Below are 13,498 nucleotides of genomic sequence, written 5' to 3'. Positions count from 1 at the left end.
GTGAAATACTTCATACAGTAGCAGTATTTGATATATAAACATTATTGCACACCTTCACAGTAGTAAAGCATTTATTGTTGTCTGTGTTATGCCTTATTTTTAAAGCCCAAAGCAACTACTCCAGCTGATACAGCACATAAGAACCAGAATAAGTTGGGGAAAATGATCCATCAACACATTGATGTATTTTTTTTTCCAGCTCCGGAAAACAAGAAAGGAATGATGGGAAGTACAGTAGTGTTATTTATGGGCTTAGCACACATGACCTTCTATTCAATAAGTTAATATCCTTGTCTGCTGTTGGCAATAACCTCTTGTGTTATTTCTGTTTGAAACAAACCAAAACTAATGGGTGGAAACAGACCTTGTACTATTATCCGGACACATTAATTGACATTGCTGCCCACAAAAGGTTTACAGGGTTAATTTCTACATCTCTCAAACCGTGAAACACAGTTCACCAATGTCTCTCTCTAACACAAAAGGGGATACAGATCATTTAGAGGGTAGAACAGCTGGACAGTACAAACTGTCTTGTGGAAAGATTAGTGTGACAAAGTCCTAAGGCATGCAAAAGCTCAAATGCTTGAGGTTTGTTCACAAAATATTTTGGTCGTTTTAAGGTGGAAGAAAATTACTGCTCAGGACAGAAAACATGTTGGTTGTAATTGTAAGCCGAAATGTGGGCGGAAGTCATACTTTACGAGACTCACCAATATGTATTGGCACAAAAGCGAATATATTCATAGTGCCTTGTCTTTTCTGTGATGGATATACTCAGGAAGACAAATGTAGTTTACTTTAATATTATGTTATGTGTCATACAGAACAACAATGTGTAATAACATTTGTAATTTAATGGCAAGCACACATACAGCAGGCAGGGAGAAGAACATGAACTATTCCAAACTAACATACATTTTAGCTAAATACATAACACTTCCTAATGTTGAAACTTAATGTACATATATTATTTAATTCCATACATTATCAAGGGTTGGAAATGTTGCTTTGGGTCCCATGCCCCTACATAACCTTCTCCAACAATAATTTTGTAAAAGGGATATATACAGCAGTATCTACCTCTATACTGTACCTCTTTTACAAAATTATTGTTGGACCATTCTCATACTGTAGGTACCTGAAACAGTTTGGAAACGCAACATCACGGGTCTCCAAAACATAATCATCATATGGTTTATTATTAAATAATGAAACTATCTGTTATTCTTTGGTAGAATATATATTTACATTTCCTAATTGTGAGACTGTGGGAAAGATTCTCTAAAGATTGATCATTGAAAAAGTTGTCAAAATCTCTAAATATTGCCAATCTTTATTCCTTTCAACTCATTTACTAAATCCAACCAGTACCGGTAACAAAAAGACTTTTCACCACTGCAATATGTTGCTAATATTTTTATTGTAGCACATGGAAATGAACATGTGAATGAGTAATTATTGCAAAATTACTTATCAAATGCTGTCATGATAATATCACAAGTTATTCGGTATTTTAATCCCTCTGGTGCTTTAAGGGGTTAATGAGCTACAGTTTGAAGTTGAAAATATAATATTTGGGGTCTGGCTTGTCATAAATCAGTGCGAGCTTCAAAGGAGCTTGATTGAAGTTGGGTGCGAAAAGTACATAGAGAGGGTTTATGGTATATTAACACCCTTTGCAGGACTAGTGGTAAAAACTGATATTTTCTACAGATACTGTAAAGACATGTGTTCTGCCAGACAGGGACTCTGACATAAACAAAAGGTTTTTCAAAGCATTCTCTGGAAGGGATTTATGGATTGCTAGAGGAGTGGAACTATCCTATGTCATCCCAAGATATGAAACATGGAATGTATGTATGTATGTACAGTATGTATGTATGTCTTTATATACATAGTGCCATTAATGTACATAGCGTTTCACAACATAAAGGGGAGAAGTGCTTCAGACATAAAACATTTAGGAATAGGAGTCCATGCTCCGAAGAGCTTACAATCTAATCGTTTGGTATTAAGAAAGTACAGAGACAGTAGGAGGGCGTTCTGGTAAGTCCATCTGCAAAGGGGCCAAGGTTTATGTATGAGGTGTTAATTATCAGCCATGGATCTACTCATATGTTTCCTTCAGCAGTTGTATTTTGAGGTGGGTCATAAATGTGGATAGAGAGTGTGCTAGTTGGATATTGAGGGGAAGGGCATTCCAGAGGTGTGGGGCAGTCAATGAGAAGGTTTTAGGCAGGAGTGGGCTTTAGATACAAAAGGGGTAGAGAGAAGACATCCTTGAGCAGAACGCAAGAGTCGGGATGATGCATAGCGAGAAATTAGGGCTGAGAAGTAAGGAGGAGCAGAAGAGTGTAAAGCTTTAAAAGTGAGGAGGAGATTTGAGTGTGTGATACGGATTTTGAAAGGAAGCAAGGAGAGGAATTTCAGCAGGGATCTTGGCAGCGATGACGACTTATACAATTTTGATATGTGACATTTGTGACAGGGTGACGAGCGCAACAGGTCCAGATTTGAGAGGTCTGGCAGGTACCGGGGAACATATATTCATTTGTCGCTTAAATTTAGGATTAAGACAGGTCATGTGCGGTCTCTTTGCGTCTGCCATAAACGCCTGAATTTATTGATGCGACTCACGTGTGTCTATTAGTTAAGGAAAGTTATGACTACATTTAGTTAATGAAGAGGAGTTTATCGTCGTTTGTAAAAGGTTTTTTTTTGTTGTTTACGCTGTCATAAAACTGTCAATCTAACAGCCGATGTACGGCGGGTGGTCTTATGCTGGTTCCATGAGGAAAGAATGTTACTTAAGTCTGGGAAAAGGTTATGAAAATGAGATGTCTACAGAGGTGCATTTGGGATCAAATAAGGGGTATCTCATCTTCTCTTGCCAGTGACCTCTCTGGGAGAAAACATATGACACATGGTGATGTATAGCGATTTCTTCAATGTTATATCCTTTTTATTTTGAGAACATTTTCTGCATTTTATTTGTAACTGTATGTTCTTGTAATACTTTTTTCTGTAAGATTCATGACAAGCCAGACCCCAAATATTGTATTTTTAACGGCAAACTGTAGCTCATTAACCCCTTAAGCACCAGAGGGATTAAAATACCTAATATCTCATGATATTATCATGACACATGCTACTCACTTACGTTTAATATCCGGCGGTATAGTGCTACTGCTAACAAATATTACAAATCACCAACACAGGCTGACTTTGTATATAAAGACCACTATATACAGTACACACAGACAAGATAACAATAGCCAACCTAGAGTAGATGATATAAGCTACATTACATAAACACTTACATTTTACCATGTTAACCCTTTAGTGGCCAGCTAGGGTTAACCCATGCTTAGATGACCACTTGGGCTACTAAGGGAGTAATTATGAAAAGGTATGCCTAAAAATATTTGTGTTATGATCATTGTTTTATGTTAACCCCATTGGTGCTGCAGAGGTTTCTCAAGAACGCATTTGCAATACATTGGTAGCTCCTCTGGCATTAAAAGGGTTATGTAATGATTCCTATTATAATACCCTACGGTAGAAACGTTTTCTATTTAACAATGTAGCGCTATGGTTGGTTGCTTGGCTGCGAGCATGGGCTGTTCAACAATATGCAATGCCTTGACACTCCACGGCATACCGCCTACCTGTCGGTTATGGCCCATCGGAATTAACACAGCAGGGGTCCTTGCATCTGAATGGAACTTGCATTGTGTGAATCCTACTGGGCTGCACCTGTCTGTAAGAGATGCACACCAAGGCTGAGGACACGCTGCACGCGTCCGCATGGCTGTCTTGCTTGCCGGCGGCGCATGCAACTCACTGCACCGCGATCTGCAGGAAACTTTTTTCTGAGCGGGAGCGTGGCCAAACCGGGTCGGGTGTGCGCGGCAATGATGTGGGGGGCAGGGCCATCATACTTTCTGTGCCAGGGGTTCCCCCCCCCCCGCCTATCTGCTGCTGCCTCTCCTCCTGGGGCCGACAAGCTGTGCAGAGATAGCAGCTAAGACTGGCAAAGTGAATCGCTTCCCAATAAACTACTTTTAGTTGCATTAATCAGAGTGCCACCCTGTAACATTATCCCTGAGGAGAGAGTCTGTCCCCGGCCTCAGACCTCCCTCCCAAGCCGCCTCCCTCCCGACAGCTCCCCTCCTCATTGGCTTACTGCCGCACCACGTGGCGCGTCAGCGTTGGAAAACACCAGGAGCTGGTAGCTCCGGCCGGCTGACACGTCACAGCACGTAGTGAGCCACGTCGGAAGGAGGCAGCGGGGACCAGCAGACTAGAGGCAAGTTGCTGGAGGTTCGCGCGCAGGCGGCCGTGTGCGCCACCGACCACAGCTGGTCCTCAGCCTAAGAGTGAGACTGAATCAGTTACTCTACCTGTGCGCCTTGTGGCAGGACGGCCTTGCGGCGGGGTCAGTAAGACGCTAGACACGGTGGGAAACGTTCAACTATAGTGGTTTATTAGCCACAAGCAAAATAAATACGGGTGCACTGTCCCTTTAAGAAACTACTTTCTTGCAAATTAAAGCCTAGTCCCGTTAGGGACACTAACTCACTTCTTGAGCCCTTACTAACCGGACAGCCAGCTAATCTGGTCATGCCCAAAACATGCTACACACACGATAACCAATAAGCATAATAAGAATAAAGTCTTATCTGTTTCAGCTCCAAACAGCAAACAGGAACACGGTTCCGGGGAGCAGGCTGTGTCCAGCCTCGCAGCAATCTGTATCTTTATACTGGGTTGGGGTCCCAGCTGGTCCCAGCAGCCTAGCTCCTCGCAGGACTGGGGACCAGAGCAACAGCAACGGCTTCCCAGCCGGGAGAGTTCTCTCCACCTTCCTGTGGAAAAACAAGCTCCCTGTGTGTGTGTCACTTCCTGCTTTTAAACCTGCAGTCTCTCAGGCCTCCTGCTTAATTAGGCTGCAGGTGTGCTTCCTTCTGTCTGAGGAGATTAACACTCTGTGAACTGGCTGCAGCGTCTCTCCATTCACTATTCCAGCCTACTGAGTCAGTGACTCTGTCACATATCCCTCTCCCCAGCGAAACATTGTCCTGTGGAGCGGCCCGTGCACCATTCCCGTGCACCAGCATTTTTTGGCGAAAATGTCTGACGTCGGCCCTTCCCTCCCCCTTTTTTTTTGTTGCCTTCCAATTTAGGCAATTTTTTTTTTTTGGGTAATTACCAGGCCATCTGGGCCTGAACACTCATCCTTCTCTACCTCTTGTGCCGTCCTGAGTCTAGGGTTGAAGCTCCGCCTTTGTTGTGTCTCCTTTTGCAAATGTCCCCAAGCCTCCTGCTGTCTATCAGCTATCTCTGCCTTCTTCCTCTTGGGCTCAGAGTCTCCCTTACCCTGTAGAAGAGCCAAGACCTCAGTTAGCTCATAGTATTCACTCACCAGTGCTTGTCCTGCTTCTCCCTCTGTTTTTTGACCTTCCTCAAAGGTTTTTTGTACTTCTTCGTCTGAATCAGAAGTCTTCCTGGCCCTTTTCTTAGAAGAACCCACACAGATTAAAGCTTCCCATTATACAGAGCTGTCAACCTTTTTCTTATCTTCCGGGCTCTTTTCCAGCTTTTGTTCCTCACCATTTTCTTTAGCTTCCTCTTGATTTTCAACAGAACCAGCACTACCAGTAGAGGACATGGTAGCACTCTTTGCTTTTTCAACCTCATCTTCTTTGTCACTTTCAGAAGGCAGCTTTGCACGCTTTTTAGGGGTGACCATTTTTTTAAAAGAGGCCCATGGTGTAATGCCTTCCTTCTTTCTTTCTCCATCAGAAGTGGCCCCTTCACCTTCTGTTTCAACAGTCTGTGCTGTGTCTCCCATTACATTTTCTGTAGGAGAGGTCTCTATAGACTCATCAGGAGAAGAGGGCGAACTGTCTCCTCCATCTACCTCTGCAGGATCACGAGACTCCAATGAGACAGGTTCTTGTTCTGTCACATCCTCTGCCTTTGTCTCTTCTTCCTTCTTTCCTTTATGCTTCTTGCCTGAAAGCTTCTTTAAACCAGATCCAGTGAAAAGCTTCCTTAGAGGGCTACCTTGAAGCTTAGCCTTCTCTTGTGAAGACAGTAACTCCGCTTCAGTGGTGATGGCTTCTGGACCTTTCTCCATCAGCGTATTTTTAGTGTTGGTTTTCACCTCATTTATCTTTATAACTTCAATTTGGGTGGGGGTCTTATCAACCCTAAGTGCACCCCATGATGCCGCTCTATTACTGTCGGCAGACTCGTAGGCTTGGGCCTTTCTTTCTTGTCCCTTTAATTTACTCCGTTGGGAGTGTTGCTGGATAACCTGTGATGTCTTTCTCATCTTATTTTCCAACTGAGCGGTGTCCAACATAGCCACATGCTCAGTCTTTAGGGCCTCGAGTATCTCGTCCAGGTCACGCTTTTGTTTCTCCGCCAACTTGCGGCCAGCACGCTCAGACTCCAGGTCCTTCCTCAGGTCTGAAGCTGTCCTTCTGCATATCTTTTTTCACTCAGTGCCGCTGCCAGTTCATCCTCTTTGGCGTTGAGTCGCGACTCCACATCTCTTAGCAGGTTCAGCGCAAGGCTTAAATCTGTTTCTTTTCCTCTATTTCTGACCTGCAATTGCCTGTGCTCCTCCCAGACCTTGTCCAGCTCCAGCTGCAGTCGGTCCCTCTCATTAGCCGTGTCGTCCAGCAGCCTGTGGGTATCAGCCATCTCGATTTCATAGCGCAATGTCAGGCAAGCCACCTGACAGACGGTCACCTCCTCCCTCTCGGCGAGTTGTATTTTGCGCTCCGCAATCTGCGTCTGCAGCTCTTCAATTTGATCCTGCAAATCCCCTCTCAGGGCCTTCACCTCTTCCCGGTGCTTGCTCTGGGCTTGCGTCAGCGCCGCCTTCATCTTTTGGAGCTCTGTAGTTTTTGTCGCCAGTATCGCCGCTGCTTCTGTTTTCCAGGTTTCTTTCTCCTTGGCATACTGACTCATGGAGATGGAGTTGCCTCTCTGCTTCTCCAGCTCTTGCTCCAGTCTCTGGACCTTTTCGCGCTCCCTCTCACACAGAATCACCTGGCTTTCAAGCTCCGCCCCCAGCGATGCTCTTGTGGCGTACAGCGTGGCCCTCAGCTCCTCATGCTGTTCTGTGGGGACATACTGGGTACTCAGCCGTTCCTGTAGCACTTGCTGCTTCTCCTTGGCCGCTTGCAGACTTGCATGTAGCTCTTGCAGCTGGCTCTGCCATAGGTGCGCTGCATGTGTGTGCTGCTCCAGGGAGACACGTTGCATCCTCTCTGCATTCTGCAGTGCTTCCTGCACCTCTAATTTTTCTTGCGCCAATTGCGCCTTCACTTTCTGCGCTTGGTGAAGCTTCTCAGTCCCATCACTGACCTGACCCGGTCAGGTTTAAAACCTCTTCTTTCAGGTTTATATTCTCCATTTTCACAGTCTCTATATCCCTTAGGACCGTCTCATTGGCTTTCTTCAAAGTACCCAGCTCTGTTTTGAGCGCGCTAGCTTCTTGGTGAGAAACTTCTAAGTCTTTGATGAAGTTTTGCACATCTCTCTGGGACATCTGATAGCACAGTCTCCAGTCAGGACTTGTTCTCTCTGATTCCATGTTAGCAATTGCGGTGTTGGCTTTATTCAAGCTTGTCGTCAGCTCCTCCAACTCACTCCGCAAGAGTTGCTCTGTTTTCTTTAAAGCTGCATACTCTTGTATAGCTGGGAGTATACACCTCTGTACCTCTGCATTAGCTTCTCGCTCCCTATTCAATTGTTTCTGCAAGACATCATAATCACGCTGGGCAGTTTGGAGTGCAGAAATTAAGGCCTCTTTTCCCTGGATCAAGGATTCAGCTTCCCTTTGCTCCTCCTTTTCCTTTGCCACCGTTCCTGTGACAATTCTGCCGGTCACTCCGGTCTGCAGCACATCTCGGCGCCTTTCTGACGCATGTCCTGACAGCGCAGGTTCAAGTGGCTTGGTCACTTCCCCTGTGATTTGAGGAACAGTTTTCTTTTTCTTCTTTCTTTTTGCTTTATTAGCTCCAGAGATATCAGTGGTACTGGGCACACGCTCACTGGTATCAGCTTCCACATCTTGCTTGCACTCATAGGGCTTTGCTTGCTTTTGCAGCTGTTTGTCTTTGAAAATTTTGGGGCACACATCTTCCATGTGACCTACTTTATGACAGGCCCAGCATACTAAATTCATCTGTGGGTACGGCTCTCCTCCAGGGGCCACATACGAGTCGTCATCATCATCATCATCGTATGGCCTGAAGGGACACTGTTTTGTATGGTTATGTACATTGCAAAACTGACACATGACGGCGGCCATTTTAAAACCCCGGGTTTTTTTTTTCTTCACACCCGACGAGGCAGACTTTGCACAACACACGTAACTTGTATGGGCTTTACAATCTTTGAACCTTCTGGGTTCTTCTTAGGGCAACATCTTTGCCAAAATTCATTTTCACTTTCTTTTTTTACCAGACAGGGCAACCTTTGCTCACAGCACTTGCTAGCTGCAAATTCACTCACTTCAGCAAAAGGCATTAGCTTTACACAGCAATCCTTTCATACCCGACGGGGCAAAATTTACACTCAGCGCTTGCTAGCAGTAACTTCCATGCTTCAGCAAAAATCATTTTTTTTTCCGCTTAAGTTCAGTGTCTCAACACATCTTCATCTACTGACCCCCAGAGGCGCAACATCCCACTTCTGACACCACCTGTGGCAGGACGGCCTCACGGCGGGGTCAGTAAGACGCTAGACACGGTGGGAAACGTTCAACTATAGTGGTTTATTAGCCACAACCAAAATAAATACGGGTGCACTGTCCCTTTAAGAAACTACTTTCTTGCAAATTAAAGCCTAGTCCCGTTAGGGACACTAACTCACTTCTTGAGCCCTTACTAACCGGACAGCCAGCTAATCTGATCATGCCCAAAACATGCTACACACACGATAACAAATAAGCATAATAAGAATAAAGTCTTATCTGTTTCAGCTCCAAACAGCAAACAGGAACACGGTTCCGGGGAGCAGGCTGTGTCCAGCCTCGCAGCAATCTGTATCTTTATCCTGGGTTGGGGTCCCAGCTGGTCCCAGCAGCCTAGCTCCTCGCAGGACTGGGGACCAGAGCAACAGCAACGGCTTCCCAGCCGGGAGAGTTCTCTCCACCTTCCTGTGGAAAAACAAGCTCCCTGTGTGTGTGTAACTTCCTGCTTTTAAACCTGCAGTCTCTCAGGCCTCCTGCTTAATTAGGCTGCAGGTGTGCTTCCTTCTGTCTGAGGAGATTAACACTCTGTGAACTGGCTGCAGCGTCTCTCCATTCACTATTCCAGCCTACTGAGTCAGTGACTCTGTCACAGCCTCTAACAGGCGATCACGCTGCTTTTATTTTATTTTAATAACAAAGTACTGAATCAGGGGGTCTCTGGAGCTGGGAAAAAGTGGGACACAGTGCTCAAAGTGTGACAGTAATCAGTCCATGTCTATTCATATTTGAAAGTATATGTTGATAGTTGAGATCTAATGTTCAACATGAAAACTTCTGTGGAATATACCACACAAACGGACTCTTTATGTATTCAAAAGACAGTCAATTTTACTCCTGTTTTGAGGAGGAATACACTTGTATAGCTCCTGCCGGTGTGACCGCAGGCTCCGTGGCAACGGAGTATGCGTGCTCCCGTGTGGGCTGTGTGATATCTCTCCGCTGGAGATAAACTTTATATAATATAATCAAGTCTATGAATTTGTAAATATTATTTACTCACGACTTGTTGAACGATGGTCCGTGGATGAACCATCAGCAACATGGTATCACACAAGAGTGTGTGTGAGAGACCTCTGACACGTTACGTGCATGCTTGCGCTTTGTCAGAGATTAGGCGAAACGTGTCAGAGATCTCTCTCACACACTCGTGTGATATCATGTTGCTGAAGGTTCATTAAAGGATACTTTTTTCACCATTTGAGCGCTCCAGCCTCTATCATTTCAGTTCTCATTTGAGAAGCTGTACATCGCCTATACTGGTCCCCCACCGGACACCACTCCCAGTCTCTGGAGCTGAACTGCATTAATTTCAGGTCCGGGGACCCCATGCTCCCCGAGTTACTGTAAGGAATCGGGTAACACGTCCCATGCGGCGTGTTCCCTCCTTACCTTCTGCAGCGCGCCTCCCCGCTCTGGTTACAGAGCGCACGCGCACCTCTTCACTTCGTGCCACGGAGTTTGGCTCCGCCCACGGTCAAGTTGCGCGTTGCACGTTTATCACGCGTGCGCACGTGACGGCGTGCATTGCTCCCCAGCTGCGTGGCAAGTACTCCTAATTGCCCTCTTGTCTCCTGCAGCCTATCCTAGCCTCTGCAGAGGCCACACCTCCGCTCCGCCTCCCTTGTTATTGGTTCCTATTGGTGGGTAATGGGAGGGTTTAACCCGATTACTACAGCTAAGGTAATGAAGGTGTTAACCCCTCCCGCAACCTTCCCGGTAGGCCTAACCACCCACCCTGGGGCAACTTCCCCTTTCGCCCACCCCCTCTACCCCCAATGTAAGGTTAAAAATTGTATCTGTCAGCTCTGTTCCCCTCAGGGACTGAAAAGGTTAAAAACAGTATATGGTAGCTTTGCTTTTCTCAGAGACCAAACTGGTAAATAGCTTTGGGACCAGCTGTCTGAGCCTGTCATCTGCACAAGAAGCAAGACCATTAAAAGCCTTATAAGACCCCATTGAATAGCTGTTGCTCAGCAGGAAAATGTTTACGTAAAGGCATTGTAAAGGTTACATGTAAATTTGGATGTGTGATCCATATTTGTACCATATGTAATGAACTGACAACGGCTTCATGTATATAAGACTGCTTTGTGCACCTATTAAATCAGTTGTAAGAAATCAGCATTCCTTGTGTTACTGTTTCTCGCACTCCGGGCTCGTAACTATCATATCTGAGACCAGAAGCATATATCAGTACTATAGAAAGCTCCCTGGGTCGAGTGTGTGTGTGTGTGTAAGGTTACCTGCCCTATAGGTCCAACCAGGTAGATTGGACCTAACACCCAATAAACCAGTTACTCTGGCTTAACCCCATCATTGCCTTAGCAGGGCCTGTAACTCGGGAAGCAAGGGGTCCCCGAACCTGAAATTAATGTGATTCAGCTCAGGAGACCCCATGGTCCAATACTGTGTTATTTAAATAAAATAAAAGCCGCACTATCGCCTATTAGAGGCATACAGATAGAGTGACTGATTCAGTCTCACGCTTCCTGCGCGTCTCAGACTTACAGACAGGTGAAGCCTGGTAGCATTCATACAGCGCGAGTCCCATACAGACACAGGGACCCCTGCTGTGTTAGTCCCGATGGGCCATTAAGTCTCCTTACTGAGACCACGAGTACACGTGTGCACAGATGGAAACAATACGATGCCATGGTGGATTTAGGAGTGTAAAACATACAGAACACCTACAAGCTCATATTGAACCCCCCAAATAACCACAACATATATATAAGCATATAAGTGTCACAGATGAGTGCTACTGAGCATGGCAATATATATTTAAAACCAGAGACAGAACATGAAACACAGACAGAGCTCAGTGCACATCCAATTAAACTTATACATGGTACAGTGCCTAAATATATATGTATAGATATCTTTTGAATAAAATGGTCTTTTAGTTTAACATTTTGGCCAAAGTGTTGTAAGCCCCTGAGCCACTACACGGCAGACCACATCTCAAGGGTCCCTAACACTAATATAAATTCTTAATAACCTGTGCATTACCAGGAAGAATGATTTATAATAAATCTGTCAAAATTAGTTGCAAAGTTCTAAGTCTGATTGAAGCTCTTATTAACCTGTACATTACCAGGAAAAGCACTCTGTAATAGATTTGTCACAATCACACTGTAAGCAAGCAAGATCCCCTGAGAGTGGGAGATGCAATGGAGTGAGCTTTTAGGAGTGGCAGCGCGACCGATAATAGTGCTACATCTGTAAATAAATTTTACATTTACATATGGATTTTTGGCATCAATTTGAGATAATAACTACCATTATTGACTAACACCCACATCCATGTAAATTGGTTGTTAAATTGCCCAAAATATCACACTTTTTTTCTGAATGCCAAATATTATTGTAAGTTTACGAATCTCTAGGCCTACGAATTAAAAATTAATTAATTAATTTATTTATTTATAAATGTTTTACCAGGAACTAATACATTGAGAGTTACCTCTCGTTTTCAAGTATGTCCTGGGCATAATTAATAATAAAATAATATCTATTATGAATTGCATTCACTTGTGATATGATTGTACATGAATCATTATTTCATGATGAAACACAATAGGGCCATTTGTACGTTATGAACTAAAATTATTTTGCTAACCTAGGATAATTCTCAAACATTGTAGATCAAAAGCATAAATCACCAGAAAAAAACCATTGCAGCAAAATAGGTTTTTCCATAGGAGCACAAAACAGAATAAAAACCTTGCCTTTGACTTGGGTATGTGAGATTGTTGTGTTAAAAATGTATTGCTTACAGAGGATCACAATCCCCTTATACCACCATATCACCCAAAGTACTTTGCTGTAATAGCCTTCTTGCTAGCAGGCAATAATGCAGTCATTATTGCTGTAAGTCTTCCAACATACTGGTATTACTTAGATTTAGGCTCCCCTTTCCACTCTTAGATCTAGTGCTTATATCATTGTATGGTATACGCAGACCTTGCATGGTATCGTTTATGTATACATTACATTTACTTTAAAGAGCGCAGTACTGTACAGTACTTAGCTGGCATAAAATAATAATAACATAAATGCTAATCACAGGAGCGCAAAGTATGATATTAATTTGTTTCTTTGAGTGCGGTTTCCTGTATCAAGCAAAGAGTTGCATGGCTACAAATGTAGAAGATTGAACATAAATTAGGGCTAAGTTGCATTTTGATGTACAGCAATTGATACATGTAATAGCAACAATTACTTAAGATGATGTTACCAGACAATAAGAATCTTATTATTGGATTATGTCATCTCCACAAATTATACTTCCTGCACTTCACGTTCTATTTTTACTCAGAAGTAAACAAGACTTAAATGTACCTAATGCTACTAAGTCCTAGCGTACAGCGCTTTCAGGCCTGTTTTCTTAAATGTGCCTCACGGTTTGCTTAGCACAATTTTACTTAAGCCTGGACCCAATTTATACTCCACTGTATAATGAGGTACATTAGTACACAAAAACACTGGGCTTGGCAGTTTCATTTTCCAAAATTTCTTTTAGCACACAAAGTCCCATTTTTTGTACAATTCTCAAAGTTGACACTTTCTACAGTAGAAGGATATGCAAGTTCAATAGTACAGGCAATTCTGGGGAAAAAAGTTATTACATAATTACAAGGGAAATGAAGCAGCAGGATCCTATTAAACCATGTATTTCTGGAATGTATTACCTTGCAAAATTAGTTATTTTTTTCATAA

At 43.8% G+C, this 13,498-nt stretch overlaps 1 protein-coding gene across 11 annotated transcripts in view; it reads right to left on the bottom strand.

The window, feature by feature from the left end:
* The window catches only part of CCDC171 (coiled-coil domain containing 171), a 279,688-nt gene that overhangs the window by 195,211 nt on the left and 70,979 nt on the right, over positions 1 to 13,498 (bottom strand). The gene's annotated exons all lie outside the window — the stretch shown is intronic.

This window comes from Ascaphus truei, chromosome 1 (assembly GCF_040206685.1).
Source record: "Ascaphus truei isolate aAscTru1 chromosome 1, aAscTru1.hap1, whole genome shotgun sequence".
Classification (NCBI taxonomy): domain Eukaryota; kingdom Metazoa; phylum Chordata; class Amphibia; order Anura; family Ascaphidae; genus Ascaphus; species Ascaphus truei.
Note: the sequence above shows the minus strand (reverse complement) of the source record. Positions and strands in the feature narration are given on the sequence as shown.